Below are 13,730 nucleotides of genomic sequence, written 5' to 3'. Positions count from 1 at the left end.
CCGGGCGGGGTCCACGCCAGCCTAGGTTTAGGCACGTCCGGAGGAGAGAGGGAGTATAAAGCCATGCAAGAGCCTGAAGTCTCGGGAAGCGGACGGACGCTAACAGCCTCCGGGGTCCCCAGCTTGATTTATTAGGGAGGAGGCGCGGGATTCCTAACTAAGCCCCTTTGAGGTTACTGGAGGGACTCCTTGCTGTCACTCCCTTCTCCTTAAAGGACCGCAGGCACGTTCGGGCGTGGTTACCCCTTTCTCTGGAAGTGTGAGCCGAGGTTTGGAGGCGAACGCCCCGCGTGGGCCCGTGGGGGTAAAGGGGCCGGCTGCCCGCACAGTCCTCGCAGCCATGGCGTAGTTCCTCGGCGGGAGAGGTAGGTGGCTGCTCCTGCTGCAATGCAGAGCGTCGAGTCTGCGCGGAGGACGACAGTGCCGGAGGGAGAAGCCCCTCAGTGGGCCGGAGGGAGAAGCCCCTCAGTGGGCCGGAGGGAGAACCCCCTCAGTGGGCCAGACCGAGCGTCGCCTCTTTGCGGTCGCATCGAAGGGCTTCATATTCAGCACAGGGAGGGTAGGCCCCCGAGAGACTAAGATGTCCCCGAGAAGACCCTAGGAAACTGTTCAGACGCCGAAATGAAAACGCCGAATCAGGGCTCTGGAGGGTGGGTGTCCAAGCCATGCTCCGGACCGCCAGGAGGACCGGTGCTGGCTGGATTTTCAGCCAGGCAGTGAATCCTGGAGGGGATGCCACAGGCTGAAACCAGGCCACCTGCCTCTTCAGCTAGAGGGCCCGGGAGAGCTCCAGGAATGGCGCGTCTGGTGTCCCGTGCTTTGGGCTCCAGGTGCCCTAGCAGAGCCTCCTTCCAAGAAAGGGATAGGAGCTTCCTAGGCCGCGTTCCTTGGATATGCAGATTCACCACCCTTCCTTGGCTTCTTTAAAAATTTGGAAGTAGCACCAAGCAAGGGGGAAAATCAGTAGCAACCAAATGGACTTGTAAACAAGGGTCACAGTATGGGGGATATATTATCTATATAATATATGTATGTGTAATAAATGCATATATACATATATGCATATGTAGTATGTGCATATATTTGTATATAATATAGAAATATATATATATATATATATATATATATATATATATATATATAACACCCAAGGAGACGATGAAAATGAACCTGCCTAAGCACAAACAAAACACAAATCTGTTCTAGGAGGCTTAGCCTGAAATACTCCAAACTAGCAAAGGGTGTAGGTAGGCTGTACCTACAAACCCAGGATATTTGGAACACACAAAATGCTCCTTAGGAAAAAAGTTTGCAGAGTGCGGTGGGGTATGGTGTTGGAAACACACCCAGAAGACTTCTTTCGTCCTTGACCTGCGACTGTCCTTGGAAAGGCCTGTAATCCCGGTGGCTTTGTTCCAGCCAAACTCCTCTTGGTCCAGGCTGGAAGACTCTGAGGAGGAGTCCACCCCCTTAAGGTGTCTGAGTAATAAATAATGAGGTTTCATAGGCAAGGATGCTGCCCGCCACCGCCTCTGTATCTGAGAATCACTCTGCAGAGAGGTAGCCCCTGCACGCTGGCACTGGACCCCCGCGTACTGCCAGGCCCCAAAGCCAGATGCGAGATTGTGGAATGCCGCTTTTATCCCTGTTCTTAAAACATTCCTTAAGTTTGTTCTTCCTCGGACACAAGCAGAACCCCTTTATCTGGTTTCCACCCAAAACAGCGGATGGGCCCACCGAGGACAATTTGAAAGCTCAGGGCCAACTTTTTCCTCCAAAAAGTGCCACCTACCACATAAATGACAGACGCCTCATGGACACAATGCCTTTCCCAAGAATTAAATCTGGGTTCCACAAATCGGACTGGGAAAGTCCTAGACAGAAGTGTGTCCTTGGAAAGAGGGACTCGAGGAACGTGTTGTGATGAGGGGCGCCAAGCTAGGTTTCCCAGATTGTTTTGTTAATCAGTAGAGTGACTAAAGGACACTACGCTACTGTGAGGGAGAGGGCCGGCTCCAATTTCTAACGACTCCCAAAGTTGCAAAAAGGAGGAAGAGTCGTTTTCTTTCATCCACAAGATCACTCGTAACGATGTCGGACACCTGCAAAATGACGTCGAAATCGGTGGCGCATGGGGTGACATTGTTCATTCAACCTGCCAGGACGCGAGCGGTGCTGCCTTTTTCCTGCCTCCCGAGGGCGAGTTCGCGCATTGATTTCACCCCTCGCTCTCAGCCCTGCTGCCGAACACCATTTAGGCCAAGATCGGGTATAATGGGAAACACTATCAGCAGACAATTACCCTTTCAGAGGATTCACTTCTCCTCACAGACACTGTTATTTGAGAAATAGGATCATTTGATTTCATATTGCACTAAATAACACCCAGCCGGTTCAAATTGCCAGCTTCTTAAAAACCGCCCATTGGAATAAATTGCACCGGCCTCTCTTGCTTTTCAGGGCAACATGATGGGCACCGGGCAGAACTTGTAAAAATAACTACAAAGCCAGCCCCGAGCTGCCGCTATTGGTGGGAACAACTCTGCCACCCCGCAGGCAAAGGCATTTAGCCATCCGGTTTCCTGCCACCGCCCCCTCCGCCCGCCAATTTAGGGATGGTTCAACCACTTGGCTTTGGGATTAAAATGAACAGCCCCAGCTGCCCGGAGAAAGCGCTTCGGGACACCGCGAGTCAGTGATGGGCAGTGAAAGGTGGGCGGGTGCTCAAGGCACAGATTTACGTGCGTGCCGCCGCGCTGCCTGCAGGGCTTTGGCGTCCGGAGATAGCCTAGGGTCTGGGGTTCGCATTCGGGGTGTGCGCCCTCCAGGTTCGCGGGTCTTGGGATCGCACCTGGAGCGTGCCACTGCCGCCGCGCTCTGCTTACCCGTGCGCTCTGCAGACGTGCGGGCCGCCGCACCGCTCTCCTCGCCGCCCTCCCATCCCCACCCCGATAGCCGCCTGACCTCAGCCCCCGTGCCAAGCCGGGAGCTGTGGCTCAAGGGCTCCGACTGGGGACAGAAACAGAAGGGAGCCTCTCTGTGGCTTCAGCGAGGAGTCCAGAGGGAGGAACACGGAGAAAGGGGGAGAGACGAGCTTGAGTTCGCTGCACACCCGCCGCCAGAGACGTTTCAGGACTAATTAAGCTTTTTGAGATGGCCACGAGCTGCGGTTTAATAGACACTGTTCAACTGGGTGACAATTCTGCTCGATGGGAGCGTTCCACCCCCCACCCTTTTGTGTAAAACAAGATTTGACTCCTTGGTGCTTGTTTTATTTGTGCCAAGGGGCTGGGAGAATTCAAGACGGCCCAGGCTTTGGCGAGTCTGTCTTCTGAAGTCTTTATTACATTTGTGCTAATGTACTTCACGAAGGCCGAATTAGATTCTCCCTCAGGTAAATTGAAGGCCGCATCCCGGGGACTCACCTGTGCACCCCGATTCCGGGCGTGAGCTGGAAGGACCCTTTAGTGGATCCCGAGCCCCGGAGGGAGATAGTCTGGGCCTTTGGGGGACTGGGTGGGAGCCTTTTCCCTTCCCAGGCACTGGGAGGAGCCAGGGAGCAGGGGTTGTGGGCATGCGTCCAGAGGGAAGGTTACTGGCGCGTCGAGTGAGAAACTAAATTCCTCTTGCTGGGTTTGGCGCAGACATTGGCTCCGGGACAGTGTCTGGGGTTGAGGAGAAGGCGCGGGCGCCTGCCCTAGATGGGGTGATGCTGGTCTGAGCATTCCGCACCCTCCACTTGGCCTTGGCCTTGCCCTGCGGAGCCTGAGCCGCGCTATCCTTTAGCATTTCGTCCCTTTCAGTCTTCTCCCCAGCAAATAAAAGAGCAGTCCCCGAGCCCCAAGTGTGCGTGCCCACACCAAACCCTTGGCCGGGTTGAGCCTCGGGTTTTTGAAAGGCTGCCTCCCCGCCCGCCCCCACCCCCGCCCCCGAGCCTAGGACGAGACCGCGATGCACGGTTTCCCAACCGCCAGCTCTGGCCCTGCGAGTCTGGATCCAAGGCCGGCCCCGGGTTGCCCACCAGAGCCTAGGGAGAGCCCCGGAGCCTGCTCCATCCAAGTCCCTACCCTAAGGCCCTGGCGTCCCCACCCCGCGTCGCTCTTTGCTCCGGCCCCTCGCACTCAGCGAGCTCTCTCCCAACTTCCCACTGCCTCCCGGTGGGGGCGCAGCCAAGGAACGCTTTTCTAGTTAAATGCCAAGCCCAAACGCCGCAGCTTTTCGAGAAGGCAGGAACAGGGTGAGCAAATTCGGAGGAGCCGGAAAACATGTCTTGCCCGCTCCAGTCTTTCCTGCGGGCGAGAATGGAACCGCAGAGCTATGCGTGGAACCGCAGAGCTATGGGTGGAACCGCAGCGCCTCAGTCATCGCCGACTCTGTCCCGGTGCTGGAGCCCCAGAGCAGGCGAAGGCCGCTGCCGCGGCTAGCTGCGCCTTGGGGTCCCCAAAGGGGATTCTTGGGGCTGCGTGGGTGGGCCTTTCCTCCTCACGCACCTCTCTCACTTTCTTTCCAACCAGAGCCGTGGCAGCGCGTTCAAGGTCGGCCTCCAGCACTAAGTAGAGAGCCTTGCGTTCTCTCCGTCCTGGTCTGAGAGCCCTAGATGAGGGCGGAGAGAACCGGTTGTCGCAGCTCCTGTAATCTTCGGCCTCCGGCCGTGGGTAGAATGTCATCCCCTTTGCTCACTATTCCCGCCCCCATCCCCGATATCGACTCTGCAGTGCAGGCCCCCGCGCCACCCTCCCTCGCCCCTTCTCCCTCCACCTCGCCGCCTTTACCAGCGCGTTTTGTTCCCCTGTAGGATTCCCGGCCGAGGGGCAGTTACCGTGCTCTCCTCCGGTGGACGCTAATCAAGTAATTTCCCCATCCTAGCCCCATCAAATTGCTCTTTAGCTGTTGAACCGCGGAGTTTTGCTCGCCTTTTCACATGCTAATCACACCCATTCAGCGGCTCTCGGTGGGGCTGTTTGTCGCGGGATAAATCTCCTTGTTTGCCGGCTGCATGATTAATTGATATTGTTGTCTGGCTTTTGTGGGGGCCGCGAGGAGCTGAAAGGCGGCGCGTCGTGACTGCGCCGGGGGCCGCCGGCGACATCATCGGGCTGCCGAGGTCCCGGCGAGGTCGAGCGGGGGCTGATGACATTATGCGCCCGATTTGGTTTTTCTTATTAAAAGGATGATGAAAGACTCAGAGACCCCAGTTTTACAACCCACCACTGGGACTTGGAAACCGCACAGAGTTTAAGCCAGAAGCGCAGACAAAGCCCGGGCATTTGCTCAATTCTGAGAAAAGAGTGGGTGTCCCTTCTCCACGCAAGAGACAATTAAATCGCATTTCGGCCTACCCGGGATTTCCATAGGAGTTGAACGTGAGCGCGCAGAGCTGTGGTTTGTTTTTTCAAACAAAGAATTTTTTTTTTTTTTTTTTTTGAGAGCGGGGATGTAAAGATGGTCAAAACCCCTAAAAAATAAGTAAAGAGATGCAAGAGCTCAAAAGGAGACTTTGCAGGTTGTGGTCGAGGAAAGCAGCGCAAAGGCGCTTCCTAGCCTGACTGCGGATTGCCAAGCGCGCGGTATTTAGACCGAATCGCCCGCCACCAAGTAGCCAAGCGCCAACGCTCAGCTCTCTGGATCACCAAGGCCGGCGACCGCCTGCAGGGCAATATGTTATTTGCCATGACCGGCCCCCGCTCTTTGCTGTAGTTTTCCACTGTCCGCGGGGTGTACAGTCAAACCAACAAATTCCTCGGCCCTCCGCACCGCTCCCTCCCCTGCGTCCTGGGGTTTTATCCCCCATGGACATCCCTGAAAACTTGGAGATTCAATTAAATAATTCCAGTTACGCGGTGCTCCTACCGACTGCTTATTGCAAATATTTCCTTTTTCGAGTTCTTAAAAAAAAAAAAAAAAGCAAAGAGAAGAAAAGAAACTGTCGCCTTCGCTTTCACTGCGCGCGGGGTAATTGATAGGCGCCATCGGAGGTCAGAATTTGCATAAGAATTAAGAGCAGTAAATTAATTTAATATTCCATGCACATCTCCAATTATTCCTGGAGACCTTTGTCTCCGCGGCTGCCAGAGAGGGGATTCAGCTGCTCTTCAGCCAAACAACATCTGTGCGGTTAATAATTTGATAAACAGCTCATACAAATAGTTTCTGAATTATCTGGCAGCCCAATGACTATTCAGTTTGGAAACGTTTTGGCACGGTCTCCCCGCGTCCTCCGAGGGCCTCAGGCGTCCGCCCAGACAAATGTCTTCTTATCTTTTAAACATCAGCAGACGACAATGTGTACAATGAGTCATTATCATTAAGTAATAACCCTACCCCTTTAAAAAAAAGAGAGAAAAAAAAGAAGAAAAACGCCTGGGTCATCGGGGTGTCGGCAGGTCGTGTATCAAAGACCCTGTTAATAGACCTGTTGGGGAGGGGGTACTGAGTGAAGAACTGCGGGAAGGGAAGAAGATTTGGGTGTTGGGGAGGGCTTGAGGTAGGGGGCTGCTTTTTTTAATATCATGGATTGAAATTGCACCTATGTATGCAAATCTCTCCTGGAAGAGGAACATGGTATGTGGGTGAGAGGGAGACCAACTTTTCACTGGATTGCCTCTTGTACTTTTCAATTTTTCCCTTCATGCAGGTATTATTTATTCCAAAAATAAATACATAAAAGACAAATTGAATTACCAAAAAGCAGAGGTGAATTATTTTGGCTGCCTATAGCCTTTAACTGACTTCTCCCCATTCTTCCATCCTACCCTCACCCTGCCCCCAGCCCGTGCCTTCCACCCACATTCTGATACCAACTTCCCACAAAAGCTAACATGTTGAGTTGGCCTCAGTTTGGAATGAAGCACTTGTACAATGATGCCATAATGTTGTCAAATACAGACCTGAATTTAGACACTTTTCCTTTGCCATTCCTGTCTCTACAGTGAAGATTTCACAGCTGCGATTATGTTCCTTTATCTTTCTGCCACCCATAGAAGAACCCTATTCCTGACATTAAGTCTAGGGAAGAACCATTTGATCTTGAATGAGGCTCAGACTGCTCTAATTTTTGCAACCTGTGTGTTGCAGCTCTTTTGACGACAAGTCTGTGTTTACCCTGGAATTGTTCCACTTCGACTTCACTATAACAGGATGTTCGACTGGGATCCTTATCTTTGTCTATACATTCCTACACGTTTGGTGTATATACCTCACCCATTCAATATGTTTTCTATTTCCCGTGCTGCTGACAATCAAGTACTTGAAGCCACTGAAAATTACCCTGAAGTTCTGAGTAGTGTCCAAGCAGCAATATGATCGAGCTTTGTCCTTGTACTCTAATGAGCCTGGGGTAGCACTAAGCTTTAAATACAGGCAAGCCTTTCAGACTACAGGTCTAAATATACAACCTTACAATGAATACAATGCTTGCCTGGCTCAATTGAAGAATTACTTTTCCAGAAAACAAGTCATTGTGTCACAAGAATGCAACAATAGCATTTCAACAAAGCACATTCATTTCTATTTAAAAAAAAAAAAATTCTTTTTGCATTTCATTAGGTTTTTTCCCTGGGCCTTGCAAGCTTTAAAAGCATACAAATCGTCTCCATTATTTATGGTTAGGGGTCTCTGTCTGCATCTTTTTATTAATTTCTGACTTTGATTCAGACTTCCAGTCAGCAGAGTGATTTGAAAACATTTCTTTTCTTAAATGGAACATTATCAATTCAATTGGGAACCATTCTAATTTTAAACACCAACTTACTCAGTTTCTTAATCTGCTGTTCTGATGTTACTCATTTTTATGCACACAACCTATCCCCTTTGGCAGTAGTTCGTTTATGCTTGATATTTATCTTCTTTACATTTGTTTGACTATTTTTCAAGGCAGTAGATGGGCAGAAAATGGCTATTAAACAATAAGGCAGGGAACTCTGATTATGTTTTTGCCTATGTAAGTAAAGCCACAGACCACAGAAATTTTGAGGCTGGCTTTCTTTCCTTGTCTCTCTCTCTTTCTTCTCCTCCTTCTCCCTCTCCTTCTTCTCCTTCTCCTCCTCTTCCTCCTCCTGCTCCTCCTTTTCTTCTTCTCCTCCTCCTCCCCCTTCCACTTCCCCTCCCACTCCTACTCCTCCTCCCCCTCCCCTCCCCCTCCCTCTTCCTCCTCCTCTTTCTTCTTCTTCTTCTTCCTCTTCTTCTTCTTCTTCTTCTTATAAACTAATGAGCTCTCTCCAGAAAAGCCGTCTGGATACCGTTGAAGTTGATGAGTTTGGAAGGATTATCTTGATAAATGCTTGGCTTCTTAATGATTAGACACACATTTTCAGCACAGTTTCTTAAATGAGACTGAGATCTGCATTGGAGGGAGGTTTGCTGAACACAACCAGAAATTATTGGCAAAAATAATCTAGAGTATCACTTTACTTTGTAAAGTTCAAATCAAAGGTAACTGCTATTCACATATACTTGCAATAAAAATATGAGAAATATGGTATTAGGTGATATTCAGTAACTTAAATGACACATACCCTGGGTATTTCCAACCTAATCATGAAAGAAAGAAACCTTCTCTCTTGTGGAAAGTTACAGAATGGACAAGGAGCACAATAATGATTTTAAAAGTTACTAATTTGAGGGAAAAGAACAGTGCAGAGACATTAAAAAAAAATTCTCCCAATAAGCAAATTCTTTCATTTCATTTGAAAGAATGAATGATTCTGGATTTTCCTTTTAAGAAAGACAATTTCTACATATGTGGCCATCTTAGACCCAAATCCATCAAAAACTGAGTTTGAAAAATATAGGATAGCATGTAAAAGTTATGAACAGGATTCACTTAGATAAACCCGTCTCCTCTCATTCTCTCCTGTTTTAATATTTAAATAAGCTGCTCTGGGATCCTGGATACTGGATTCGAAAGTATTGGCCTATGGATAATTGCAAGCCACAGAAACAAGTCCCAATTCCTCAAAGATGACTGTAAAATGTCTCTGGTCATCGTAGATGTCAACCAGATTCATGGTTCTTCTCCTTCCGCTCCCCCCAGGAATCATGATTACAATTGACAGGTTGACCTTCACCTAACTCTAAGGACAACGTTCACACCATTCCCATTGTAGATGTGTATGTTTTTTAAAGACTGTTCAGGAGTATGGCAGTAAACTAAAGTTGAGGAAGACGGTCATTATTATATCTTTTCTTTTCTTTTTTTTTTTTTTTTTTTTTAGCAAATGTGTACCAAGGGGCAACATGGGTTAAGTGTGAGTCTGGCTGGCTCTGCTTGAAAGAGAGGGTCATAGACAGTGGGGACTGTGGACACGCTGAGCCATCTGCTTTGGCTGGAAAGTTCAATCCAGCAGTCTAGTGTAGACTGAACTTGAGAGGGGTTCCAAAGATTTATTCTGGTTTGCTGACTCTGTGAGGAGAGGAGATGGATCCTGCAGAATATCAGACTCATTAGCATGACATTTGAGACCTGCCACAGTCTGGTTGGAATCAACATTGGGGGATAAGGGAAAAAATGTTGGGCAGAGGCTTATGGGTTCTATTTGTCCACTGTTATACTGGCTGTGTGCACTTGGGCAATCACCTAATCTCCCTGTGTCAGGGACTCCTATCGGCCACTTCTCACCACCGATTTACTCTCTTCTTGAAAGGCACATGCCTGCCCAGCTGGACTACATTTCCCAGGCTCCCTCGCAGTTGTGTAAACCCACATGACTAAGTTCTTACCCATGAAATGCAAGCAGAAGTGATGGGAGTAATTGTCATCTCATACTTGCACCTTCCTGTTCTTTCTTGCTGGCTGGAAATGATGCTAATGGAAGCCGCACATAGAGGATGACAAAGCTCCCCCAATGACCTGGGTTCACAAGATGACTCCTTGGAGGGGAGCCTGGGTGGCTCAGTCTTTAAGCGTCTGCCTTTGGCTCAGGTCATGATCCCAGGATCCTGGGATGGACCCTGCATAGGGCTCCCTGCTCAGCAGGAAGCCTGCTTCTCCCTCTCCCACCACCCCCCTTTGTGTTCCCTCTCTTGCTATGTCTCTCTCTGTCAAATAAATAAATAAAATCTTTAAAAAAAAAAAAAAGATGACTCCTTGGAGCAGAGTCTGTAGTTCCACCCTGGATTGTTACAAGGAGCGAAATAAAATATCTATTTCATTTGAAACAGTGCATATTTTGGTTAACTTTGCTATAGCACTTAACCCGAAGTAAATCCATACCCCGACTTTATTATTCTTAAATGTAAAACTGTGTCTTAGTTTGGGTTTCCCCCAAAGCAAACATTTTATTGGGAAGTGATCTGAGGAAATGCCAGTTGAGGAGTGGGTTTGACAGACAGGAAAGGGAAGGCAGTCATTAAAGTGCACTTTAAAGCAAATTACCATTGTGAGCAACTGGGATTTAATTCTATTGAGGTGATTCTGGGAAGCGGTATAGAACACCTGCCATAGAGTAAGTCCACCTGAGCTGGAGTATTGATATACCAACCCCCATCAGTCATTAGCTGAGGGTTAGTTTTCATAGGAATTATTTCCCCAGCACTTGTTTGGCCTGTTGCATAGGCAGAGTGGGCTTCAGAGACCAAAAAGAGAAAAAAAGCACCAAGGCAATGCAACACAGGTGCTGGAGTTGGATATTGAGCTGGTAGGAACTGAAGTTAAGGGCAAGGGGCTACTGATAGGACACTGACCGCATTTGCTACAGAGGGTGTTGGTGAATAGTCTTGAAGCTCCCCTTCCTACATTAAAGTTATCTGGACTCAGTTTATCAGTCTGTTCTTCTAGTTGCTAATCTGAAGTGCCTGCTCTAGTCAGACTGGTGTACTTGATTTAGGGCTCTCCAAATATCATGAGCATTTATTTTCCTTTTATTTGTGCCGTCCTTTCATGGGAATGCATCTCATCACTTGCATAGACCCCTTTATCTTGACTGCTTGACCAACCACCCTAGAACTTAGCAGCTTAAAACTACAACAATTTATTATTTTTCACAATTCCATGAGTCAGGAATTTGGGCAGGACTTACTAGGCACTTCTCCGTAGAGTGCCAGCTGGGCCTATTCATGTGGAACCACCATGATGACCTCTTATCTTCAAGGACCTCTCTTTGTGTGGCTGCTAATCATTCAGTAGCCCAGCCAGAACCTTCCTACAGGATGGTAGCTGGGCTCCATGAAGGAGGAAGGAGGAAGGAGGAAGGGGAAGCTGCTAGTGCTTTTAAGGCCTGTGCTCCCAGAAGTCTCAAAATATCATTCCATCTCATTCTATTGGTTGGAGCAGGTCACAGGGTCTGCTGGTGGGCAGGTCAAGGTGGGCATTAGACTTCTTTCTCCTCTTGGTGGGAGGAGCTGCATGTGTGTAAAGGAATAGGAGGAACTGTCAGTGGCTGATTAAGATACTGTCCCTCACGCCTACCCACTCCTTGGGCACTTATTCAATTCCCTGAGACATACTCTTATCCTCCCTCATCTAGAAAGCCTTTGCTGCCGCATTAGTCCACTAAGGTCTTGTAGACCCATGTGAACTCTGTAGGCACCTCTTATTACACACACTTCTTATTTTGTCTTTAGTCACTTTTTGTCTTGTAACGCTTTGTTACTACCTGTTCTTGGCTCTTTGAGGGCAGAAGATCCATGTTAGATTTCCCACACTTTGTACAGTGTGGGAATACAGTGTGTATCTGTCCAAAAACAAAGGAAGGGGCATAGAAGTAAGGGCTGGGTAGAAGGAGTGACCAGCATGCATATACTCCTGGGCTAAGATGTAGATCAGTAGGTAATTTCTAGTAGATTTCTCTGGAGTCCTCAACTGTATGCTCTGAAAATCAAATAATTCTGAAATCCTCTGAGGCTAAGTGAGGCTTAGGGGGCACACATATCCACATGCAGGAATGTCCATGTTTGTGACTGGAATAGATCTCCTGGAAGGCTTCCCCATCCCAAACACTATTCCTCTGACATGATGATTCTCTTGTGTCAAACTTAGCCCTCTTTTAGAAGGCAAAATACTACCTGATGGAGGTGGAGTGGGAAAGAGGGGGAGGGAATTTAAATCCCTTAGTAATAAATTAATTAATAAGAGAGCTGTTTCTTTCTCTCTCAACAGAAGAAACTGGGGCAGCTCCAGTGTGCTGGAAGATTAGAACTCACCAAGGCTGAATGAAGGAGAATTGAGGAGGAGAGGTCCTGATGGATAAGAAGTCTCTATTTTCAGCCAGGCCAGTTGTCCAAGAGACATTCAAAATAATGCATTGCCCTAGGCATTAGAAGGTGGCTAACATTCTTCCGGACAATAGGAACAAATGGAAACATGGGCCAAGAGAAGATTCTGGAACTCTTGCCCATGTTTTCGTGGGTTTGTAGTCAGTGAATGGACATTCCTCCAGTCTCTGGGATTCAGTCTCTTACACTGGCCCTTTGTCACTAGGTGTCCAAAGGTAGAGTGAGCCTGTGGGAAACCTGGCCCATTATGTCCACGGGAAGTGAATTGAGAGTTGTTTTCTTTTAACAGAATCACTAAGGGAAGTTCAACAGACAACTGGGATGAGTATGAGTGTAAAAGACTGACGCTTCCTCTGTTGCTCCTAGTGACAAGTGGGGGTATTTCTATAGCTCTTGAACATGTTCTCCCTGCAACCCCCACCCTACCTTTTTATTAAATGCCCTGAATTGCCCTTTTGAATCAAAACTTTCTTTATTGTGTCAGTCAAAGTAGGCTTGCTTTAGCTCACTTCATGGCTAAAGATATCAGATGTGTAAAAGATGATGGGTTAGACGCATTTTCATGACGAGCAGCTCTTTGTACGTTGAAGTTAGCTAGCATGCAGAAAATGCACTTTGCTGGGCTCCTGGAAATGTGTAATGGATGTTGGCTCTAAGAGAGGCAAAATGTAGCATGGATTCTGCTCAGGTCACACTTGGGTTTTAATTCTCCCTCTGTCACTAGCCTTGTGACCTTGAGCACATTTGAAAACTCATTTAGATGTGTGAAAAGTTGTCCTCATCTGGGAAGTGAGAATAGCAGTACGTAAGTCACGGGGCTGTTACATTCAAAAGTAAATATGTGCTAGGTTTTTAGAAAGTTCACTGAAACAAAGTTGTATTTAATAAATAAGTTTTAAGCAAGGTTCTTTTTTTTTTCTTCCTCTTAGAAGGCTGTACCTCCCATTCCCCTTTTCTCATTTTACCATTCTGCTTCCCCACCCCACCCCCTTCTACCAGCTCTGTATTTATGAGTCTATTTCTGCTTTTTTGTTTGTTTTTTAGGTTTTGTATATAACTAAAATCATAGGGTATTTCTTTCTGTTTCTGATTTATTTCATTTAGCATAATACCCTCTAGGTCCAACCATTTTGTCACAGATGACACCATTTTTCTTTTATATATATAGATATAAATATAAATATAAATATAAATATAAATATATATTCTTTATCCATTCATGTATGGTTGGACACTTGGGTTGCTTCTATATTTTGGCTATTGTAAATAATGCTGCAATAAACACAGAAAGGCATGTAACTTTTTGAATTGATATTTTCATTTTTGTGGAATCAATGTATCACATGGTATTTCTATTTTTAATTTTTTGAGGAACCTCCATTTCCTAGAGTGGCTGCACCAAGTTACACTCTCACCTAGAGTACATGAGCATTCCCTTTTCTCTACATCATCTCCAACACTTGATGTTTCAAGCTTCTCTTTCTGTTAGTTACGATTTGATCATTTTACCATATCGCCAT

Source organism: Lontra canadensis, unplaced genomic scaffold (genome assembly GCF_010015895.1).
Source record: "Lontra canadensis isolate GAN:19392208 unplaced genomic scaffold, GSC_riverotter_1.0 scaffold16, whole genome shotgun sequence".
In the NCBI taxonomy this organism is placed as follows: Eukaryota; Metazoa; Chordata; class Mammalia; order Carnivora; family Mustelidae; genus Lontra; species Lontra canadensis.
This window is presented reverse-complemented; position numbering follows the sequence as displayed.